The sequence below is a fragment of the Stegodyphus dumicola genome, chromosome 12 (assembly GCF_044657685.1).
Source record: "Stegodyphus dumicola isolate Sdum_Otavi_A_Nest chromosome 12, ASM4465768v1".
Lineage (NCBI taxonomy): Eukaryota > Metazoa > Arthropoda > Arachnida > Araneae > Eresidae > Stegodyphus > Stegodyphus dumicola.
This window is the reverse complement of record NC_140779.1, coordinates 45,311,429-45,324,366: the sequence shown is the minus strand read 5'-3', so window position 1 is coordinate 45,324,366 and position 12,938 is coordinate 45,311,429. Positions and strand designations below refer to the sequence as shown.

Sequence of the window (12,938 nt, the reverse complement as noted above, 5' to 3'; positions counted from 1 at the left end):
AAATCTCGTAAGATGGCATGCAGAAATTCTAAAATTAAAAATATGAAACCGTAATTTATGAAATAAAGAACAATTATGATCTAAAGGGTATTAAAATTTACAAAAAAAAAAAAAAAGCTTAATATTTATTTGTTTACTTTATTAAACATTTCTTTCAATGTAAGTTGCTTCATTTTATGTGATAATACTTTCTCTTTAATTCTATAAACAGACATAATTTCTTGTTCAGTTACAAAGTTCCGCTGTTCAAGTCCCGTTAATTGCTGTGCCGAGAATACCGACTAACTTGTCAATCGAAATGTTTTCGTTTTCACTAACCTCTCTGTCACATTCTTCATGTCTTTATCCATTTTTTGCAGCAATTCCACTTTTTGTTTGATGAACATCGAAACATACTTTCGTTTTGTACGATCCTTTGGGAGCTCCAGAATCGGAAATTCTATTTGACATAATCGAAAGTTCAAGTTTACTTTTATAATGTTGCTCTTACATTCTGCAAAAAATAATAAGCCGGATCCAATTCGAAAATTAAGGAACAACGCAATCATCAACATTAACTGAAATCCATAATTAGATAATTTTAGCTTATACCGTCCGTTATACATAAAATGCGCACTCGAAAATCTATTCTGCGCTCGCGCACACTCATATGCGCAGTCGTAAAAGGTCTTACGTGCATGCGTAAATGCCTATGCGCTTGTGTCAACGCGGCGCATGCGCAGAAAGTTTTTAGCTTTGAGGTCCGGATTATAGATCATTCCGAATTATGGGTGTCCGAATTAACGACTTTTGACTGTATATAAGTATTTAAATTATGTTAAAAGTTAAATTCTATTATCCTTTTATTTCTTATATTGATAAGCAAAGCAAGTCAAGGTGCACCTTGGTGAAAATTGGTGATTTTTTGGTGCCATTCCTATTTACATCCAACGCCCTCCTTGTAAAAAGGCGTCCCAAACATAATTCAAACAAAAGGTAAAAGTTTACCGTTGTGTGCCCCTTGTTCTTTTGATGCCAAGATCGGCGGCAGCAAGGCACAGCTTCAAGATGGCCACTACAAAATCAAATAACAAGTATAATTGCAAAAACTTGGTGTCCATATACACATCGATCTATTTTCAATTTAAAAAAAAAAATAGGAGAATTGTTCAAACTCGGCATTGCACTCTGTCTTGACTTTGTCCATGCACACATCAATCTATTTTCACTTAAAAATCGAAGGGGCGCCCAATTCTTCACTAGAGCCAAACAAAAAGTAATCTCGATGAACTGCATTTTAAATCAAACAATGAAATAATGTGAAAAAGGGAATACATATTATTTCATATATGCACTACAAAAGGCAATATTGACTTACCTTATTTAGAAATTTTTGTGTCTTCAGTCTGTGCCACATAAAGTTCCTTAACAGCATATAAATCTTTCTAGAATTATCTGAACTAGAATATGCATACTGCCCTCATCACATAAATTCACAAAGTAAGAGGAAAAAATATCCTCCATAGTGCCGGACTGTCAGTGGCATTTCTTCTGAAAATCTCTTTTTATTACACTCCATATACTTTGTTGATATGAACTCCAGTTTCCGGATTCTTAAATGTCACTGTGCGATTTACTGAGAAGTGAATTAAGCCATTATCAAAAAGACAATCGTACGACTTCCAGCAGTCGGGTATGATCATTGTTCCAGGTAAAACATTACATTGAATTACATCCAATAAAGTTTCTCTTCTTCTGCCCTCAACCGCTTAAAAAAAAAAAAAAAAATCACCTTATGCTCTCTTGTTCTATACCACCAAACACCCAGTTTAACACTGGCAGCCATTTTACAATGTAAAGCAACATACTTCTTAACCGACATCAAACACAGAAATAAGCCCTTACAAATATTTTCCCATCAGTTAAATTCACTGCAATAACACAACCAATCACATCATAATAGGGTTTCCATAACATTCAACCACTCAGGTTATCATAAATCAAACAACAATTTGGCTATAAATGAAACAAAACTTTGCAATAATCCAAGGGACACCCTAAAATATAGACTAACCATATAAATTCTACTGTTATTGAAGTTAAAAGAATAATTGTATTTTAGAGCCAAAGATTAGTAAAATTATGCTTGCTGTGAAAATTTGTGGTTCTCTAAATTTTAATTGTTAATTTATGCAATTAATCCTTTAGTAGTAGGTAATATTAAGTCTGTAAATTTTTATGTGCTTTACTTTAGCAACAGCGCATATGAGTTATATATAGGAGATTACTCCACGTCTATATTATGTTCACTGTTCATACATTTGTAACTACTAAAGGATTGTGTTACAACACTTGCTATTGTAACAAGTAAGAGAAATTTTTTAAAGTTTATTCTATAATTTTATAATGAGAATTTTACAACATTGGATAAAAAAAGAAAAAGAAAAAGGTGGGGGTGGGGGGAAAAGTTAAAACAATAAGGTGCAATGCTGAAGTGTTTCACTAAAAAAAAAAAAAAAAAAAAGGTTTAGGTAAATCAGCATCATTATCTGAAAAGAATGAAAAAATTAGAGATCTAGAACTGTGTATAATGCAAGAAAAAGAAGACGACTAAAATCAAAATGAACAATGAAAAGAATTGTTTAAGCATTATGGAAAAAAAAAATGAGAACAACAATTATCAAAGAAGAAAAAGAAGTTGAAGGAAATCTAGAATAATATACGACAGAAATGAAAGCTAAAGTGTGATAGGTCTGTGTGGTCAATATATTTTACTTCTAATGTGCAAGATTTGATAAATTAAAATCATCTTGCTGTAGAGACATTAGGTTCTGTTGAAGCAGGAGACATGTAAAATAAGCAGTGTCCTCATTAGGATTCTAACCTGGACCTCTCAAATATACACTGAGTGTGCTACCCTTACACCATGAAGGCATGCAGAAAGGAGGGAGAAAATACCTTATGTACTCTCCCTTTTAAATGGCAACTGGGGATTAAGGGACCCACTCGCCAAATCCTAGTAAAGAAGAATCATCATCCACCACCTTTTTAGTTCGTTTGCCACTTTGAAGTAGGAAACTTGAGAAATGAGCAATGCCCTCGTTGGGACTCTAACCTGGATCTCTCGAATACACGCCGAGTGTGCTACTTTTACAGCAGAAAGGAAGGAGAAAATACCTTATATACCCCCCTTTTAAAGGCACTGGGGATTAGGGGATCCAATCACCAAATCCTGTTGGTGAAGAATCATCATCCACCACCTTTTAGTTCGGGCACCACTATAGAGTCATTGGGTTATTTTGAAGCAGGAGACATGAAAAATGAGCAGTGCCCTTGCCAGGACTCAAACCTGGACCTCTTGAATACGTGCCAAGTGTGTTGCCGCTACACTACAAAGGCATGCAGAAAGAAGGGTCTGCTATCAAGTGTATCTTTAATAAATGCACAGGAATTAAAAAGAAAATTACATGATTTAAGCAAAGATGTGTTTAATTGTATAAAAGTTGTTGGTGTATTTAATTATGGCAAAGCACACGAGGGCTATCTGCCTAAGGGGAGGGATGCCTTTCATGGAGGACTTTCTAAGGGAAACTGGCTCGTATACACGTTACACATGGGGAAAATCACGAAAACGCCCATGCAGCCAGCCCGTTCGCGGGATTCGAACTTCGGACCAAACTACCAGTGTTCAGCGACTTTACCGCTTGGCCGCTGGTGGGCCTAATTGTATAAAAGCAAATAGTAAATAAATTATAAGAAAATTGTTGTTGTACTGTAATAACAATAAATTAATTTTTAATTATATAGGTCATTTTTTTAAAAATAAAAACATCTTTTTTATTGAAGGTGCGGATATTAGAAGAATATTGAAGTAAAAATTTAACAAAATAAATCTTTGATTGAACACAAAAACTCCAACATTTGTAACAAAAAGTTTAATGTATGCTTTTCTTAATGCAAATATAAAAACTTTTTATACAGAATAAAATTTATTGGAAAAAAGTGTTTCAAAGAGCAATGTAATTATAAAATTATTAAGGAAATATTCACTTGCTTTTCATGATTAATTGGAATTATTAATGAAAAATTATGAGTACGTTTAAAATGGAAGTTACGAAATCAAAGTATTATGCCATAATTATTGATTACACAATATATATATATATTATCTGATATAATGCACGCTGATCAAATGAGTATGTTGTGCTATGTATAAATTATGGTCAATAAGTGGAATAATTCGCATAATGCGTTAACGCATGCGCTTAATACCTTTACACATGCGCATATGCGTCTACGCAAGCGCATAATATGTTTACGCATGCGCGTTTAATGTATGACGGACTAAGCTAAGCTAAAATTATCTAATTATCTATTTCAGATAATGTTGCAGATTGCGTTGTTCCTTAATCTTCTAATTGAATCCGGCTTATTATTTTTTGCAGACTGTTAGAGCAATTTTATAAAAGTAAGCTTGACTTTTCGATTATGTCAAAAAAAATTTCCGATTCTGAAGCTGCCAAAGGATCTACAAAGCGAAAGTATGTTTTGATGTCCATCAAACAAAAAGTGGAATTGCTGCAAAAAATGGATAAAGGCATATCCTCTGCTTCTCTAACCATTCCAAAATCTGTTTATCAATTTCACGCTGCTCTGTGGTTGTGGGGGGAAGGGGGGGCGTCGCGGCTCGCAGTGAACTGGAAGTTGATCTATCGGCACTATCGTAATCTTCAGGGCAGATGTTTTTATTTTATTCGGCTTATAATTCCTTACTAAATGTAGTATTTCATCTCGATGTACTCCGTCTTTGATATGATTTAAATCAAATTCCTCATCATTATAAATATCACGAATACACATCAAATAGTTTTCTGGTTGCAATTTTCTAATTTTGACTATGCGTAATGTATGCTTTTGTTGAAAGAAATGTTTAATTAATTAAACAAATAAATATTAAGCTTTTTTTTGTAAATTTTGATACCCTTTAGATCATAATTCTTTATTTCATAAATTATGGTTTCATATTTTTTATTTTATAATTTCTGCATGCCACCTTACCAGATTTAAACTGATTATCTATAATCCGGAAAAACCGATAATCTGGAATCACCAAAGTCCCGACGAGTCCGGATTAAAGACTTGACTGTATTTCCAAATATAAACCAATCCGTGTATAAGTTGAGTGTATTTTTTCTTCAAAAAGATGTCCAAAATTAAAAACTGGTATTATGTTGAATTGAAAACAAATTCTATAATTTTCAAGTATGTCGCCTTAAATGCAAAAATGTTGCTAGAAGAGGTAAAATGTGTAGATTTTGTTCAATAAAAGATGATAGTTTAAACTCTGGTAACCTTCTCTGAAGTTATCATATTTTTTCCATTCTTTTATTGTCTTGTGTATGATCTGTGGTATCTGTGCTAGTCTTACTTCCTGTGTCGTTTTATCTTTTGTCCGAAAGGTGAGCTGGCAGAACAATTTTTTTATGGCAGATTTTATACTACAGGTGATTGTGTTTAATGAAAATTATAACAGCTATATGGCTGCTTGGCATTTCTCTATAAATAAGGAACAAGTTCAAGCATTGAGAAAGCAGAAAGGAAATTTCGCAGATATCAGATTTTTTATTTTGACAATGATGCATTAAACCATCATTATAAGCAATTTTGAAAATAACTCATTTTTATAAAATGAATATCTCATTTCTTTTATAAAATTTTCATAAACTTTATAAAAGAAATGAGATATTTATTTTAATCACAATATAAATTAAAGCAGTGCTCCGCAACCTTTTCTCACCTGCGACACACAAAAAATCTTTCTGGAATTTCGTGGCACACCAAAGAGTTCCGAGTTATCAAGGAAGTGCCGAAAAAATTCAAATGCTGACACACTTACAATCACACACACAACGACACAACAGTGAAATATATAAAAACATTTAAAATAGACATTATTAAGGAAAAAAATTGTCATTGTGTATTAAATACATGATAAAAAATTGCAAAATGTCAGATACATGTATTTGATTGCGGCACACCTATATCCTACTCATGGCATACCAGTGTGCCGCGGCACACCGGTTGCGGAGCACTGAATTAAAGCACTATTACAGAAATACTAAATTACAGAAATATAAATTAAAGAAATAAAAACGGTGGATTTTTGGCAATGAGTACTTGCTTCCAGCTGATGGAAAAATACATATGTTTTTTGCGAAAATATTGGATCTGTTTATAAAATAACTCCCGTAATTTAGCTGTAGAAAAAATTCCAAAAATATTCACCTTATACATGGATATAACATGATATCTCAAAGTATTCACTGAAGGAATAAAACATGGAGCAGTGCTTACTTTTCTCATTTTTTTTTTGCAGCAGTTCAGGTAATTTATGAATCCTAAATCTCTGTGATGCTATTAAAAGGGTTTTGCAACACAGTAAACTTAAGTGAAAAAACTGCTACAGTCAAAAGTCGTTAATCCGGACTCGTCGGGACTTCGGCGATTCCGGGTTACCGATTTTTCCGAATTATAGATCATCAGTTTAAATCTGGTAAGATGGCATGCAGGAATTATAAAATTAAAAATATGAAACCATAATTTATGAAATAATGAACAATTATGATCTAAAGGGTATCAAAATTTACAAAAAGAAAAATCTTAATATTTATTTTTTTACTTTATTAAACATTTCTTTCAATGTAAGTTGTTTCATTTCATGTGATAATACTTTCTCTTTAATTCTATTAAACAGACATAATTTCTTGTTTAGTTACTTAGTTCCGCTGTTCAAGTCCTATAATTGCTGTGTCGAGAATACTGACTAATTTGTCAACCGAAATTTTTTCGTTTTCAATAACCTCTGCGTCACTTTCTTCACTATCGGAAGCGAATCATAATGACGAGGAGCTTGATTTAAATCATATCAAAAACGGAGTACATCGAGATGAAATACTACATTTAGTAAGGAATTATAAGCGAAATAAAATAAAAACATCTGCCCTGAAGATAAGGATAGTGCTGACAGATCAACTTCCAATTCATTGCGCGCCGCGTCGTTTCCCTCCCACCGCAGAGCAGCGTGAAATTGATAAACATATTTCGGAATGATTAGATAATCAAAGGATATGCCTTTATCCATTTTTTGCAGCAATTCCACTTTCTGTTTAATGGACTTCGTAACATACTTTCGCTTTGTAGATCCTTTACATATTAGTAAATATATATCGGAAATTCTATTTGACATAATCAAAAGTTCAAGCTTACTTTTATAAAATTGCTCTAACAGTCTGCAAAAAATAATAAGCCGGATCCAATTCGAAGTTTAAGGAACAACGCAATCTGCAACATTAACTGAATTAAATAATTTTAGCTTTGCTTATACCATCCGTTATACATTGAACGCGCATGCGTATACGTATTATGCACATGCGCACACGCATATTTGCAGCCGTAAAGGTCTTACGCGCACGTGTAAACGCCTATGCGCATGCGTCAACGTGACGCATGCGCAGAAAGTTTTGTAGCTTTGAGGTCCGGATTATGGGTGTCCGAATTAACGACTTTTGACTGTATTGATTTTCAATGAGAACATGTTCTCGTAGAAGAACCCAGGCATGCAGAACCCTGTCATTACTGTAGTAGTGACATGCAGTGGAAGTTTAGGGGATAGAGGTGGAGAGCACAAACTAACGTTCCTTTGCCCCTGGAAAATCGGACAGAATTTTTTAATAGATTTTATAGAAAAAGCTATATATTCATGTACCACTTTTTACTGGTGGACTGCATGCTGTACCAATTAAGAGCAGACTGATGGACTAGACTGGTACCATTAATTATTTGGCTTTTTATCAGTATGTTTCACATTCTGATGGAATATTAGAATCCATGATACTGAACCACCTAAATTTGCTTGATATAAATACTAAAGACTGCAGAGATCAAAGCTACCATAATATAGCAAAGGCAACAAGTAAGAAATTTAGAACCAATTTTACATAAAGACCCAAAAGAAGCAAAATTCAATACCAACAAGTTTCAAAATACCTTATAAATATGCAAAATAAGAATTAAAGAAAGGGGGTTATAAATTTATAGGGTATTTTGAAATTTATTGGTATTGAATTTCACTTCTTTCGAATCTGTGTGCTAAATTTTTTCTAAATTTCTTACTTTTTATCTATACTGATTAATTTTCAACAGCATATTGCATGGAAATACTTGGAATCATTATGTTTTTGAATTGGAAAAACTTTGTGCATATATATATATAAACAAATACATGTTACCAAAGAAAGTTACAGCAGGCATGCAAACGAGGCTAAATGTACATACTGTACAAAGTCCAAAATCCAGACGTCCATTATCCAGAATGATCTAAAATCCGAACCTCAAAACCACCAACAACGTTTTTTTTTTTTGTTTCTTGCATGCGCATTTGATTCCCTCCTTCCATGCATAATAAAACATCTGGAGAGTCCCGATTCTTAATTTCACTTCGACGCTAAATAAAATACCTTGTTATTAAAGAAACAATCATTTTAGCATAAATTTGTATGATCAGTAATTTGGCTTTGTTGCTGCGTATCTGCTTGGCACACATCTCAAACCAAAACATTCCACATAGATACAGTCAAAAGTCTTTAATCCGGACTCGTTGGGACTTCGGCGATTCCGGATTATATTATAGATCACCAGTTTAAATCTGGTACGATGGCAAGCAGAAATTATAAAGTTAAAAATATGAAACCGTAATTTATAAAATAATGAGCAATTATGATCTAAAGGGTATCGAAATTTACAAAAAAGAAGCTTAATATTTATTTGTTTACTTTATTAAACATTTCTTTCAACGCGCACATGCGTACCTTACGCATAGCCGAAATTAGAAAATTGCAACCAGAAAACTATTTGATTTGTATTCGTGATATTTATAATGACGAGGAATTTGATTTAAATCATATCAAAGACGGAGTACATCAAGATTAAATGCTACATTTAGTAAGGAATTATAAGCCAAATAAAATAAAAACATCTGCCCTGAAGATAACGACAGTGCTGACAGATCAACTTCCAGTTCATTGCGCGCCGCAACGTCCCCCCCCCGCACAGAGCAGCGTGAAATTGATAAACAGATTTGGGAACGGTTAGATAAACAAAGGATATACCTTTATCCATTTTTTGTAGCAATTCGTTTTTTGTTTGATGGACATCGAAACATACTTTCGTTTTCTAGATTCTTTGGGAGCTCCAGCATCGAAAATTCTATTTGACATAATCGAAAGTTCAAACTTACTTTTATAAAATTGCTCTTACAGTCTGCAAAAAATAATAAGCCGGATCCAATTCGAAGATTAAGGAACAACGCAATCATCAACATTAACTGAAACAGATAATTAGATGATGCTAAAGCAAAGTTTAAAGTTTATAAAATTAAACATTGAGCAATAGTAGCAATAGAAGCTCCCTGAGATAATATGTTGTGCAGACATTGAAGACAATAAAAAGGTTTCAAATGTAACCAATTTATTAACAGAATAAAAACACAGAAAATAAATTTAAACAATATCAGAGTCTTAGGAAAAAATATAATATAACCATCATTCATCAAATAATATTTTTACCTGGTCTCCAAAAACACTGGCATTCAGTACAAACAAAATGTCCTAAACAGTAATTATGCGGCCTCACGTGAAATTAGCTACACATTCAATAAGTCCATGATCACTGGTCAAGAAAACACCTGAAATTTAAATCAAGTTCTTGAAAGCACTTAAAACTGGCCTAACTCCGTTTGCATTAGTTGAACACAAGGAATCGCCGCTAACGTATTTTAAATGCCACCTTCATTGAAGAACATGGATGCCGCCCACGGCAGTCACTCACATGGTAGCCTCTGGAACCAAGGAACTTATTCTGGAACAATCAATCTTGTGGATATGAACCAAGGAACTTATTCCGGAACAATCATCTTGTGGACAGGAACCAAGGAACTCATTCTGGAACAATCATCTTGTATACAGGAACCAAAGAACTTATTCCGGAACAATCATCTCAAGGAACTCATTCTGGAACAATCATCTTGTATACAGGAATCAAGGAACTTATTCACCGGACTGCACGCATCCTTCTGAAGGGGCTGGAAACCGCACACCCAAGTGCCAGGAAAGCAGGAACTAGAAGGGCTGAGCCAGAGACTAGCGTCTACATCACAAAACGGCAGCCTATGAGAGAGGAGATTCTATTATTTTCATCGGGGAGTAGGGAGGGGAGTTAGAATGGTTTTCTGAGGAATGCAACGGCAGTGGACTATATGTTTTTGCTTACATTTGAAAGTTCAAAAATTGCTAAGGTGGATTGCCTTAGTTTCAACGGTTACTTACAAGGAAATATTGGGCAGTTTTTTCGGTTTGCTGATAGAGGGCAAATAAACAATTTACCTTTATAATCCGCGTTTATCTATTTAAACTTCAGAAGATTTAAGATGAAGCGAATATATTCAACACAACAGAACATAATCTTAAGACTTGTAAATCTTTTAAAAGACAACAGCAAATTTTTAAACATTACTGTAAAAAATATCTTCTCTTCTAATTATAATAAATAATGAGATAATGCATGGATGAATTGTTAATTATATGATAACTATGCATTTATAAAAAGTTTTTAATAATGAACTATAAATAATATTTTTAATTATCGATGTATTGTTTTTTAAAAGATTTACAAGTCTTAAGCTTGCGTTCTGTTGTGTTGAATATATTCACTTCGTCTTAAATCTTCTGAAGTTTAAATAGATAAACGCGGATTTATAAAGGTAAATTATCTATTTGCCCTCTATCAGCAAACCGAAAAAACTGCCTAATATTTCCCTGAAAGTAACCGCAGAAACTAAGGCAATCAACCTTTGCAATTTTCTAAACTTCCTAATGTAAGCAAACATCGTGCACTGCCGTTGGCGTTCCTCAGAAAACCATTCTAACTTCCCTACTCCCCGATGAAAATAATAGAATCGCCTCTCTCATAGGCTGCCGTTTTGGGATGCAGACGCTAGTGAGCTTGGATCTTGGATCATATCTTTACTGCTGGCTTTAGCTACTAGGAGCTCTTACCAGTATATTATCATTTTACCATAGGCCATAAAGTTAAAAATTTAAGAGGTGTATTTAAAATACACCGCGCCCGAAGGCGAGATCAATAAATGAGAGAACTCATAAAATAAGTTTTGCTAAATTGCATATCATGGCATAGCATACGTAAATGGTGGCGACAGAAACACGTGATCAGCGTCCGGCATTTAGATTGGTCGAGGAGTCAGAGTTCGAAAAATGAAGTTTTTGTAGTTTTTGGCAATAAATAAAGTTCGAACATAGTAAAAGCAACATCTATTTGTGAATTTAAGAGTCTTATGTCTTTTGAAACACTTGAAAATCTTCTAAACTTGCGATATAATCATTAAATGAATAGGAAACTGTAAAAGGCGAAAATGAGGTCATGTAGCTCACTAGGGCTAATGAGTGAGAGTAAGCACTTGGTGTTACCACGAACTTTGATTTTAAAACACACGATACGAAATAGTAAAAATAAAAAGTAAAAATCTTGGTTAAATAAGTAGTAAAATGAAGAATTCATCGATGAAAAATAAAGTCCTAATTTTGCAAAGTTCATTTTTCTTGAATAATACACTACCACCACTTAGAGCGCTAGTGAGCCAGAGCGACGCGAGATACTTATAGCAGAAGTTGGCATGACGTCATCTCACGGCAACCAATCAGCTATCGGCACGAATCGGCTTTCCAGATGACGTAACTTCACGTTTCATTTTTGCATCTCAATTAGGTTGAAACAGTCCGTTCTCAACGCAAACAGTGGCAGTAAGAAAAAGAAGTAGAAGTAACTACTATATTACATTAAAATAAGAACTAAACTAAATAAACATTTCAAGGAGGAGAGATGATGCAGTAAAAGGTTTACAATAAGTTATATTTTCCAACATTAGATAATTTTAGCTTATACTGTCCGTTATACATTAAACCCGCACGCGAAAACGTATTCTGCGCTTGCGCAGACGCATATGCGCAGTCGTAAATGTCTTGCGCCCACGCGTAAAACGCCTATGAGCATGCGTCAATGCGGCGCACGCGCAGAAAGATTTTAGCTTTGAGGTCCGGATTATGGGTGTCCGAATTAACGACTTTTGATTGTACATCATTGATCTGGCGCCAACCTGGCGAATCATTATTTATTATACTTTCTTTTCATCACCGCATGTTTATCAAAACAACAACTTGAGTAATGACTCAAGTAGTGATGCCTAAACAATTTTTTTATGTTGGTAAATGAATAATAAAGGAGTATGGTAACCTTTTATATTGACAGTACGCTTGGCGATGATTACAGTTAAATGCGCTAAAAATATTGACGAGAAAAAATTTACGAAAAATTTCTTCCATATGCTAAAAATAGATTTTGTTGATGATATTCATAGACCCAAAAATTACATTTAGGGCTATTTGAATTAAGAATAACTGAATTGTTATTCACATAAATACAGAACCAGCGCCAGGGCTCATATGGCCACACCGAGTCACAGAATTTAGGAGCCACACAGACTGAATCAGGTGGTAAGATATCTAGTGCTGGTCCTCAATAAGTATATGTAGGAATTTATTTATTCCTACATATACTTATTTGCAAAGATTCCTTAAGTATATGTAGGAATTTATTTATTCAGAACTCTGATAAGCCTTAAGCATGTGCAGAAAATAGACATAATTATAATAAATAACTAAACTAATACAATTCAGGCTTAACTGCCTCAGTGTGCTATAGAAGCAAGATAAAATTTAACAGAACAACTTGTCGTTAGTCGCCAAGCTCATGATGCATAGCCAAATATGTATAGTAAAGGATAGCTAAATTTGATGATGATAGCCGCTAATTTTAAAGGTTTTCGGATA

The 12,938-nt window shown here is 33.8% G+C and overlaps 1 protein-coding gene across 8 annotated transcripts in view; it reads left to right on the top strand.

Annotated features, from left to right (window-relative positions):
* LOC118182299 (galactosylgalactosylxylosylprotein 3-beta-glucuronosyltransferase I-like) overlaps nt 1-12,938 on the top strand; it is a 68,355-nt gene that overhangs the window by 13,865 nt on the left and 41,552 nt on the right. The gene's annotated exons all lie outside the window — the stretch shown is intronic.